Below are 12,429 nucleotides of genomic sequence, written 5' to 3' on the forward strand. Positions count from 1 at the left end.
GGCTAGCTGAATCATGTGATCGGCCATCCCTATCTCCATTTGTCAGAGTCTCGGCTGTAGCGTGCCTACCTGTATACTGAGAAGAGGGGTTGATGCATGAGAGCTGGGTATAACAAATACCGTCCAGAAAGACAACGAGAGACACAGATAGACCGACAGAAGGAGAGGGGGGAGAGTGAGAGAGCTGTTGTCTTGTTGCAGTAGAGTACTGAGGCTTTTATTCCATCAGTCATGAAGTATCCATAAAGCATGCAGAGATAAGGTTAAACAGCATTTAAAGCACATGGTTATAAATGGCTGACCATGACCTTAAAATCTCAAGGGAAGAGAGGAAAAAAACAAAAAGAGGGAAGCAGGAAGAAAGGAATGAGAAGTAGAATCCTGTAGTAATGAATATAAAAAGATATACAGGACAAGAAAAGGACGGAAATTAGTGAAAAAGTGTGATATAAAAAGATGTTAAAGACATACTTTCCAGATTGAGCCACAGTGATAAAGAGAGGGTGTCAAATTGATGATACCGTATATAAAGAGGTTAATAGAGAGCATGAGAGAGAATAGGAAAAGAAAAGGTAAATGAAAAGTCAATTGACAATTGTTTTTTCTCTTCAGGATTATTTTAGGATGTCAAGTGAAAAAATAGAACAATGTGACCTTAATCATGTACAGAATTGAATAAATCCAAAATAAAATAGATATCATATAATCCTTTGACACTTCCTCTGCTCTCTCTTGATTCTGTTAATGTCATATTTTTAATGTATGCATGCAGCGAAATTGTATCTGTTTTCTGTTGTGTTAACATTTTTTAAACACCTCCATTATGACTCATTTTAAACAGCTCAATTGCACAGCGTTCCAGCATGTCTGCTCTCCATGTTTACCTGTTTCTGTTTTCATGGAGTCAAATACAATGTCAAATCTAATTGAGTTGCAAAGCTGTTTCCACGAGCAGTTACAATTGGGGGCTATAAGGCTGAGCCGCTACCATGCTTGTCAATAAAACCCCATTAAAATGAACACATCATAATTACTGCCTCTATTATCCTTCAAGATCTAGGACAGAGGCACCCGCTTGTAATTGGCTGACTAACTACCCCATATGTGCATGGCCAATAGAAATAATTGTCCTTGTGTGTCACAGTGACATGTTAACAGAGTCATATCAGAGTTTGTGACTAAAACAATCAATTGCAAGGTGCTCCCAACCAACATAGTGCTATTTGCAATTATTGGTTGAGTACACAGAATGGCGCAAACATTATTAACAAACTGCTGCATTGTATATATAACACAGCTATGTCCATAGATTTAGTCCAACTAAGATGGGTTTAACAATAAGAATAATAAAGCCTCTTAGAATTTGTTTTCTTTTATTCTCTAATTGTGGAGATGGAAAAGAGTCCCACCTGTTGTTGTTCTGTGTGTGTAAAATGGTTTATCAGTACACTAACAGCTTAGCAATCAGTAAACACTGACAGTTGTTTGTGTTGTTCAAAACACATTATGCACAATACCTAGAAAACGGAATCCTTGAAGAGACACACATTTGATTAACAAGCAAAAGTGGACTCTTGCAGAAATGGCATTCCCCACAATCTCACCACATCTATGAGCTGCTTGAGCAGATTTGATTTATTCACCATCTTAACTTTGCGAGTGGTTGTGGCTTAGTTGCACCACTCTTGTTGCCACACATAAAAAAGAGGAGATTAGGAGACTAATGCTTTTAGAACAAAGTGGAGCTCCTGGTCTGTTGTGAGCTTTGACACTATGCTGTTTTAAATCTGCAGAAATGAAGAGCTTACAGAGGCAAGTTAGTAATAATGCTCTCATCTTTTAAAGGAATTAACAGTCCTCTTGATGAAGGGGAAAATTAATCTTTGATTAATAGTTTGGATGCACAGATGTAGATCACATCTTTCTAATCTCTTCTTCTGATGTGTTACTTCCCCACTTATGTGTGTACAGAATAGCATAAAAAGGCATGATGGATTGTCTGATGCTTGAAGATAGATTGTTTTGGAAGCAAGCTGTGAAACTGGGATGATATCCTGCATAAGTTATATACTCTGATCAGACCCCAAAGCTTGCCAAAAAGATGTGTCCCAATCCCTGTTCTTTCCTTGCTTCCAAAAAGATTAGATTAGGGTTTCTTGATAACGAGTGCTCTTTCCTTTCTATGCTTTAAACAAAATCTTATTTAAAAGTTTTATCTTCAGGCATTGACCTTTTAACTACAGATCTTTTTCAGCTTACATTCCTGTTATTCATTATTCCTTACATTGACCTAGGCTGTGTCTTCACAGTGTTTTCACACCATTTATGGGATATAAATTTGAAATCTTTGTTGAATATCCCTTATGCTTATGCAAGCTTTGGACAATCTTTTGATACAATCAAATAAAAAGGAAACTGACACAAAAATAATTTACTTCGAAAACAGTCTTTTGAATACCTAGAAGTATTTGTAAGAACTTCACACAGTGCTGAGGAATTACTATAATTGTGTCACACCGGTGGCAGCTAAAGAAGGTTCCAGTTGTCTGCTTCAAACTTTAATATTGTTCATTTATGGAGCTCTACATTCCTGAAAATATAAGGAGGAATGAAAATATTTTCTCACTACTTGCTGCTATTTTGATTAGGCTTAGTTTGATTAACAGCGGTCTGAAGGCTGGCCAAACTGGCGTAAACAGAAGGACTTGTCAATCAATAGCCACACTCATCAATAACTTAATAACTCTTAAAGGGTGTATGGTAGATCTCCGATTTATTTATGTTATTAACTTTGCTCTCTCTCTCTCTCTCTCTCTCTCTCTCTCTCTCTCTCTCGGCACTATTCAGTACACACACATTATACTGCGTAGAATGTAGATATCATATTGTGTGCAGCTTCAAGGTTCCCTGAGTTGGATTTTGTATAATCCACAAATTAATTACAGAACCCAACCTAGATGGTTAAGAATAAACATCACAGTCATTTTTTTGCAGATAAAATGTGAAAAACCCAATTTTTCAACTAAATGTGTTAGTCTGTTTGTTCCTGCTGAAGGATATTTGGTCACAGGTAAATATATTTACTGATCATCTGGTTTTGATGCATGTATATTAGTTTGCACAACTATTAAATCTGCTATCAGGTCTGTTGCATGACTCACAGCATGCCAGCTTGATGAGACAAACTGAGTAGTCTCGCTTTGCCAGACCTTCCTCCAAAGCGTGTTGAAGGGGGGTCTGGCTACTAAAATGTGCTCTGGTTTAATGGCATTTCTTTAAACCAATCACAATTGTCATGGGTGACGCAAAGCTCTGCAAAGAGCCGCTGCACAATAGTCGTGCGAGAGAAAACTCAGATTGGACTCTAGCTAGCTGTCTCAATTGGAGCAGTCTAAAACTTTAAATTCCAACACAAAGAAAGCGTAAGGAAACGGAAAATACTTGCATCGGATGGAATTTCCTACAGCACCAGAGCAATCCCGGAAGTGGAACCTCAAGGATATAGACTACATACTGAGAGACAAATTGAGTGGTGTTACTGCAGGATCTGATTAAAGTAGCGAAGGAGAGTGACATTTTGAGAGTTATTGATGAGTGGTGACATATTTGATGGCCAGTGACAGATACCACTCCCCCATCTCTGCTTTTGCGTTTGTTAATTAAATTTGTATGTTAAGTTAATTTGTTTTCCGGCCTCTATCTATTTAAAAAGGATGGAACACTAGAGAGAGGTTTCACAAGGACTGAGGAAAAAGATGGAGGTAAAACCTTATTTGTATGGCAAGTAGCATGAGTGCTGCTGGTTTTGAAGACGGATAGAAGTGATGATGGTTTATTTGAAGAGCTGACAGTGATTTTGTAACATCTGACCTCTGGAAAGAGATGGTGGTGTGTCTACTTTCACAGATATGCATTTTAGAATAGCAATCTGTCAGACGAAGGAATCAGCGCTAATAATTGGAGTTTTTTTTTATAAATTGTGACCCAGAGAGGTCATTTTAAGCAATCCTTGTAATTACAAATTACAATTCGTTATGTGCCAAGGGAGCCTTGTGAAATGGCTGCTTTAAAATGCTTCTCACGGTGGTGGAAAGGAAATGCCTTAGAACGGTTTTGAGTCCTGTAATTTTTAGACTTAACTTCTCAGGTCCTTTGCTCTAATTAAAGTAGATGTGGCTTAAATGATAATGTGAATATGTTGTATAGCCCTAGTTTGGCCCGAGTTTTCTAGTCTGAAATAATGAAGAAAAATGGGAATATAATAGTCAATAACTAAAAAGCACATACAAATATATGAAGCCTTTGCTAAAGCAACGTATCTTTAAGTTGTATTTGTACTTTTAACTCCGGCAACACTTATCTTCAAATAAACATGTTTTCATGTTTATTGGCAGACAATCTGTATTAGATGCCACCTTATATTAAATCACTAATGGATAATCATTTATATGTTTAAAGTTTGTAATCTGTGTAAAGTTTTGATAAAATATGATATAAATAAATATCATGTAGTCCAAAATGCACCAATGATGACCATTTTCTTCTCACTGAAATTAACATCAAACTCAATGTGAAATTACCTTATATATTTATATTGCTGAACAAAGCCAGTAGTCCTTAGCAGTGGATTTAAGGCAGGTAAAAAGTAAGGCAAATAAATGAGCAGACAACACTTAAACATTGTGTTTACAAGCTTTACAGACTGGAAGATAGAATAGTACATGTTTAGTGCAGAATCCTATTGTAAGAAGGTCTGGCCTTTAAGATTCCAGACAGTTTCTCATCTGTGGAGGTTGGTGTTAAAAACACTGGCTGGTATCACAAGACATTTGAGCTGCAAAAGCTTATTTATTTGGCCAGAAATCACAAAGCAGTGATATAGTTACAATATTTTGCATCAGAGTATACTGTTTCACCTCTCAGGATTTGCTTGCCTTGTGTTTTACTCTGCTCTTATTGATTCCAATCAATTAAAGGCAGCCAGAGTGCAAGACATTTGCAGATTTATTATTAACAGGATTTGAAAAAAATTTGCAAAAAGCTTTACATTTTTGTCTGATTTGTCTGATGCAAGAACAACAAAAAAGCCACAATAGAAAAGGCTCAAATTGCTACCACAAACATAGCAGGTCAGTAAAATGGTGAGCCATGCGAAGGTCAGGTGAGTGTGGGATTGCCTGCAGAACTCAACGACAACAGAAACTCGCCTTCCAGCTGACTTTTCTCAGTGTTCTCATTCGCTTGCTCTCAGTCTACAATAGCAGTTATTTCTCCTCCAACAGCATTTTTTCTTCCAATTGTCCACCTCCCTGCAATTTTAATCCCTTCCAAGTGTCTTGTTGACAGGCTCAGAGAATATGAGTCTGCCGTGGAGACAGCTCATCTGCTGTCCTTCTCATATCCACTGTTCATCTCCCTCTCTCCCTTCTCCTGCTGCTCCATCACCTCCATTTCTGTGTTGACAGAAGCCTGTTTTAGATGCAGTGTCCTTTAGTGTCATGTACCTTTCTCATCAGCGACAACAACTTTTTTCACACACCCTACAAGGCCCTCTCACCCTCAGATTTATTGTCAGTGTGGAGGCTGAAGTTTACTGCCTCCTCTCTATGATGTATTTTCACAGATGCCCTGACACTATGGAGCGTAGAGATGAGCATTGACCATCAATAAAACACATGTCTGTTGGTGTAGACATACAGGTAGATGAGTGGGTGAAACAAGAAGTTGTGCTGTGACTTGAAAGGAGGTAAAATTAAGAGACATTGTTATGCAAATGCGGGAAGGCTTTCAATATAACCTCCCTTCACATGCAGTATATATACGTATATATATATGTACATTAGGGGTGCAAAATTCTGAAAATGTCACGATTCGATTCAATATCAAATTTTAGGCTCAAGATTCGATTCAAAATCGATTTTCGATTCAAAAACGATTCTCGATTCAAAATCGATTTTCGATTCAAAATCAATTTTCGATTCAAAAACAATTCTCGATTCTAAAAACGATTCACATTATGTAAATGTAGTTACTTTTCCCATATGATTGCAGTAGACATACAATTGAAAAACTTTTGCAACTAAAAACTGCAAAGTGCCAAGCTTTGGCCAATTTTCAAATACATTTAATTCAAGTATAAAATAGTGCTCTCAGTTAAATGCGTTATTAACGGCATTAACGCAAACCCATTTTAACGGCGTACATTTTTTTATCGCGAGATTAACGTTCTTTTTGGCCTAGCAAACTTTGTAGTTTTATTCACATGCTGTTGCAACACCACACCGGATCTAGCTAGACCGGAAACAAAACAACAGGCACGCCGCACACACTTGTTTGGGCTTGCGAGCCGGCCAAAGAGTTGTTGGCCAAAAAGTTGCCAAATGGTTCCATTGATAAGACCAAAGTGATCTGTGTGTTTTGTCGTTGTGAACTGATCATCGCAGCACGACCAGTGTGAAATACCACTTGATGGCCAAGCACACAGCTGATGCGAATTCTGCGCCCCCTCGTCAAAGCCAGGCGACAATGGATGACTTCAGACAGAAGCACATGGATACCACAACTAAGAACAGCTAGCTTAGCAGCCATAGCTAAATGGGTCCAAGTGAGAATGTTAGTGTGAAATTGAACACTACAGTATATGCCAATGTTGTTTTCAATAACAAAACATTTGCACAAAGCAAGCCGATCCACTTTTCCATGTTGATAAGAGCATTAAAATGAGAAAAAATAATGGGACAAAAAGAAATCAAGGGACATTTAGAATAGATAAAAATGTGTGATTAATTGTGATTAATTGCAAGTTAACTATGACATTAATGTGATTAATCGCGATAAAATTTTTTAATTGTTTGACAGCACTAGTATAAAATAAAACTGTTAAATAAAAAGAGCTTATCGTTCAGAGTTCAGTGGGAGTTTAGAGCATTGAAAGAAAGTGCGTTGGTTGACTAGCATGTTAGGTAGTTTAGGTTGTTGTTCGTCCATGTCTTTAATGTTAATCTCTGGGTGATAGCGTACCATGTGAGTTCTCAAGTTTGCGGTGTTTCCAAAATACTTAACTTTCGCTTTGCAAAGCCTGTATATAGCATGATTCCTATCAAGTTCCGTCTTCCCCTCGAGGTTATAAAAGACGAAATCTGCCCAAACTCTCGCCTTCAATGAGGATGGAGCAGGTTGAATAATTCTTTCTGTGAGGTTTGCCATTGTTTGCGCCGACTAAACTACTTCTGCTGCACTGTTAATTATAACAAGAGTGCCCAGGCGTTAGTGTGAATTTGACGCAGCGCCATCTATGGGAATGGCGAGCTAAACTCATTTCAGGACAATAGTATACACGCCATTACAAAAAGAAAAAAGAAATATACATATATATATATATATATATATATATATATATATATATGAATCGATTTTTGGAATTCTATGAATCAATTTTGAATCGGTAGAGCTTGAATCGTGATACAAATGTGAATAGATTTTTTTGCACACCCCTAATATACATCAGTGATGTGCACAACTGAGCATCTACTGTCTAATTGAGATCATTCTTGCTACATGTTCCTTTTTTCAATGCTTTTCTTTCTAACCCATTTTTGGCAATCTCCTGCGGATCCTCTTCTCTCCCCCCTCCACCTCCATTCCTGTTGCACCTTCTCCACTTGCTTTTCTTCCTCCTGCGACACTTTACCCCCATCTCTCATCATCTCCTCTACCTCTTCCTGCCGTCTTCCTCGCATCCATTTGATGGCTGCGTCCTTCACCTTGCCCTAATCTAGGGAGCAGATCAATAGAGGTTGAGTGAGGCCGAGCACCATGCTTTCAATGATTTCCTCTTTGCTTTGGATTTGGTTGCATGTGCGTGTACAGATTCGTTCCGTTGATATATTTGTCTGCTAATGTCTCTGACATTATCAAGTGTTGTTTTTTTTTTCTCTGTCTTTCTATTTTGTCATTATTTTCCATCTACCTGTGGACTATTTTCATCTTTTGCTTAAAGTGCTCATATTATGCTAATTTTCATTTTCATAATTGTATTTAGAGGTTATATCAGAATAGGTTTACATGGTTTAATTTTCAAAAAACACCATATTTTTGTTGTAGTGCACATTGCTGAAGCTCCACTTTTCACCCTGTGTGTTGAGCTCTCTGTTTTAGCTACAGAGTGAGGCATCTCACTTCTGTTCCATCTTTGTTGAGAGTCTCACATGTGCAGTGCCTAGGTAAGCGCTACAAGCTAGTCAGAAGAAGTGTAGCAGCTAGTCTAGGCGAGCATTATAAAGTGTGTTACAAATTGATGCACATTCGTCATGGAAGTAAAGGCTGGACTACAATTGGAGCAGTTTGTGAACAGCGTTTTCTGTTGGAGATGGTAAGTCCCTTTGGGGTGGACTTTGGGCTTTTTCATTTTGTAAACCTATAACATGCACATAAAATATATATAACACAACAAATGAAAGGAGAAAAGCCAAAAAGCATAATATGAGCACTTTAAGCAAAAACTTTAAATTCAAACTGAACTGAACTGAAACTACCTAATAGCTCTGCCATGGAAGAGTATCTGAAACACCATCCAGTGGCTCACATTCATGAAGCTTTGTTTTATACTTTGTTTAATAATTGAAGTAATCTCTCTGAAAAATGTGATATGCACATTCCTAATGGCTGACAATGTTAACATGAGGATAGACATGGTATTTCATGATAATATACTGTATACTACCAGACACCAGTCTCTAATCAGATCTATAGTGGAAATCCTGCCTAGCTCTCCTGACACAATGCTTTCTGAACAAAATGTTTGTAGTCAATGAGAGTCATTTTCGAATGAGAAAAATCCAGCATACACAAAACTGAACTATAACAGAGCAATTGGCCTCAAAATAAACTAGCTTCCCTTAAATTCTAGGAAATCATCGTAAAATGAATTTTGTTCATAGCTTTGTTGTTTTGAACGAACAGTTGCAGATCATCATACACCTACACCACGCCCGTAGCTACCAGTAGCCCCCCCACCCCAGATGCTGATAGGTGTGGTAAGCTAGTAGTTCAGACACAAATGCATTAGGTTGGAGCCTTACAAGATGGATTTTCGTGATCTTGTGGTATCTCGAGAATCCAGCTGCCGTGCAAGGTAACAGTAGATTCTGCTATTGCTGTTTTTTACAGATCTCTCTTTTCTCGTTTCTCTAATCCAAGTTTAAAGTGTTTAAATTTATTTAACTCCAATATGAATAACTTTACTTAATTGTTAATGCTGTGGGTTTTACTGAATTTCAGAACATTTAAATGGTAGGCACGCTTGTGGCTTGCAATGTTCAATCAACAGCAATAGTCATTTCTAGAGAGTGTTAGTGTTAAATATTCATGATGATGCCCATAGACTTTAACCTCTCAGCTTTATCAACTACAGTATGAAGTCTATGTTGCATGTTTCTGTGTTACAAATACATGTATGTGAACTTGCATCAGCAAGCATGGATCCATTATGCATACAATGTACATATCTAAATGCAGTATATGTGGTCTGTGTTTATCTGTAAAGACACAATTTCTTAACAAACATTGGCCAATACCTTTCACAAAACTCTCACATGGTATCTGTATTTCAACATGGGTAAAACTGTTGTCAGGGATTTCCCTGCCATTATAAGGTTTAAGTGCGGCACCCGAGCCGTTTTGGGCAGCACCTAAGACGAATTAATGTAACTAAAAGACTTTTCTCAGATCTATTGACTGTAGCTGGACTTCTTTAGCAAGTTTTGCCTCAAAGCTTCTTGAGAATTATTTATTTATTATCTGCTATAGCTTTTCCAAATCCCACAAAGAGACAAAATTCCACAAAGAGACTCAAAATGTATGGGGAAATTACATTTAATTGGAAGGATGCCTAAACCCCCCGCCAAATACGCGCACCTAAGTCTTCCACAAAGCTAGGGAAAACACTGGATGTGTGAGTGTGTTTGTGTTTGGGAGTAAGGCGTCGGAAGTAGGAGTTGCCACAGAAGATGAGTGTGAACATGAGCAGCAGGCCATGGCAGACTTTCAGAGAGGTGCTGTAGCTCCCCCGCACTCTGCCAGAACATTCCTCATTTTCAGACCTAATTGAAAATAAACAGATCGCTTGAGACTGGAGTGTAAATCTGACGGACTGGAAAAGTCCACTACCGTTGGTGATGTTTAATCTCACTGTATTATGCTCCAGATGCAAAAAACATAGAAAAGTGAGCGCACCTCCATATAAAGCAGAGAGTAATTAAAAGAGTAATTGAAATATAAATGGACAATAAACAAATGGCTTCCTCAGACATGAACATTCTAAACAAATTGAAATTATTATGGACATTTTAGTTTATGTAAATTCCTAAATGATAAAATAAGCTGATTGTCACTATCGAAAATGACTCATGCATTTTTCTGACCTGTCAACTTATGGTATAGGAATGGTTTAAGCTGCTTTAATCAATATGTTTATATTAACAACAGATCAAATAACTATGTGTAATATGAAAGGGTTAGCCTGTGGCCATTAACCATCAGAGAATTATTATCTGCAGTTCCTCTCAGCTCTCATGGCACCTTTCAGCTCATTGGTTTGGTTTTTTCCACCCACAACTTCACTGTTTTGGTTGACTGTCACTGCTTTCAGGCTGATAAACCTAGTGTATGCTACCTTTCAATCAAAATGAAACAAGATTTCCATAACAAGTTTATAAGGAAATGGTGTGTCTCTTGTTTCTTTTCTTTTTCCTTTTTTTTTCTTCCTCCAAAGTGACCAAATATCAATAGGTTTAACTTTAAGCAACTAAAATGGGAGATGTTGTCTTACATTGTTTCTTCTGCCTTTGTATGTATGTGTGTGTATGCATCCGGACAAGCGACCGATGCTGTCATTTTTTCTGGTGAGGACTGGCTTTTTACAAAGGACCAGCCGTGCACCGGGCTCATGTATATACATGACCTACAGTCATCTGGTGCCTCCCTTCACAACAGACACATATGGTTTGAATCAGATACATCACAGCATCACATTTCCTTGAGCTATTTGTCACTATTTGTGATAATTAAAACATCTGAGAGTATAGGGTTGCTAATTCATTCATTTATTTATTTGATGGAATACCTGCAGGAATTGACACCTCAAATTGAAACGACCCTATACCTTAAAGCGGCTGTACTTGATATTCAGAACACTAATATAGCATGTCAAATGTTTTGCTATATAGAGATATAGTGGAGTAACAGCGTCCTGGGCAGAGAATGAAGTATGCATGTTTAAATCATATCCTAGACCATGGTGAGCTTTTGCCATCAGGGCTGTGGGATCCACCAGTTTAGGCTGTCTAAGTTATAATGGATATATTTCATAAAATATATGTCACTGACAGACTTTTTATGCAGCAGTTTTCATTCTTTGTCTTTTTTTGTGCTGCTTGTGTTTCTTACTTTGCTTTAATTGCTTGCATTTATTTAACTTTAGTTGTATCTGTTTGTAAAGAAGAGTTACACATTCCTCTTCTTCTTCCTCTATTAAAGTCCTTCTATCTTGGGATGGTTACTCTCTCAAATCCAACATCAGAGAACGCAGAAATTGATGATTTGTTTTAAAATGGGCAGCAAACCAATGAATCCAGGTTACCTTTACAAATGGCAGATTTATAGCAGATTTATATTTATGTAAGTAATGGGAAATACAGTAGGTGCTGTCATTGCATACAGTGTTGAAAATAAATACCATATAGATTTTTACAGGATTTGGTTTGTCTCCGTGACATCTACCAGATGATGGATTTGGCATGCCAGCTACAGCCTGAAGGTATGAATAATCTTAATCTACATGTATTTATATAATTAAAGTGCATCGTGTTTTTTGAAATTGTGTGGGCTGTACTTTGCATTTTGATTTCCTGATCTACATTTTTAACTTTGTTGTTCTAATCAGATTTTTTGGGTTGCCCTAGTTGTTTCATGTTTTCTTGGAACCTGGATGTATAAAATGTGGCAAATGACCACTGTTTTTTGATAATGCTTTGAAAGAGTGATGTTGACCTAAATGAAAACAGCCAATGTGTATTTAAGATGATTAAAAGTCTTTCCAGCATCAAAATGATAATTTGATGTTCAAAATAGCCTATATTCAAAGCAGACACTTCATAGTACAAAACAGCCATTTTTTTCTTTTTTATTACTTATTTTATTATTTTGTATTGTATTATTTTTTTATTTATTACGGTTGAAGTCATGTCATCTATGCGGACGGATCTTGAATATTACAATGCTTAATATGTTACCACGTTTCCCATGTGCAACATCTTTAATAAGCCTACTCTGAGCAAATCATTGGCGAACTTTATACATCATATTGTCACTGGTAATATAATGTATACGTTGTGTACACCGGAGTCATGCTATAAGTATGTGAAGCAATTA

The sequence above is a fragment of the Perca fluviatilis genome, chromosome 3, assembly GCF_010015445.1.
Source record: "Perca fluviatilis chromosome 3, GENO_Pfluv_1.0, whole genome shotgun sequence".
Classification (NCBI taxonomy): domain Eukaryota; kingdom Metazoa; phylum Chordata; class Actinopteri; order Perciformes; family Percidae; genus Perca; species Perca fluviatilis.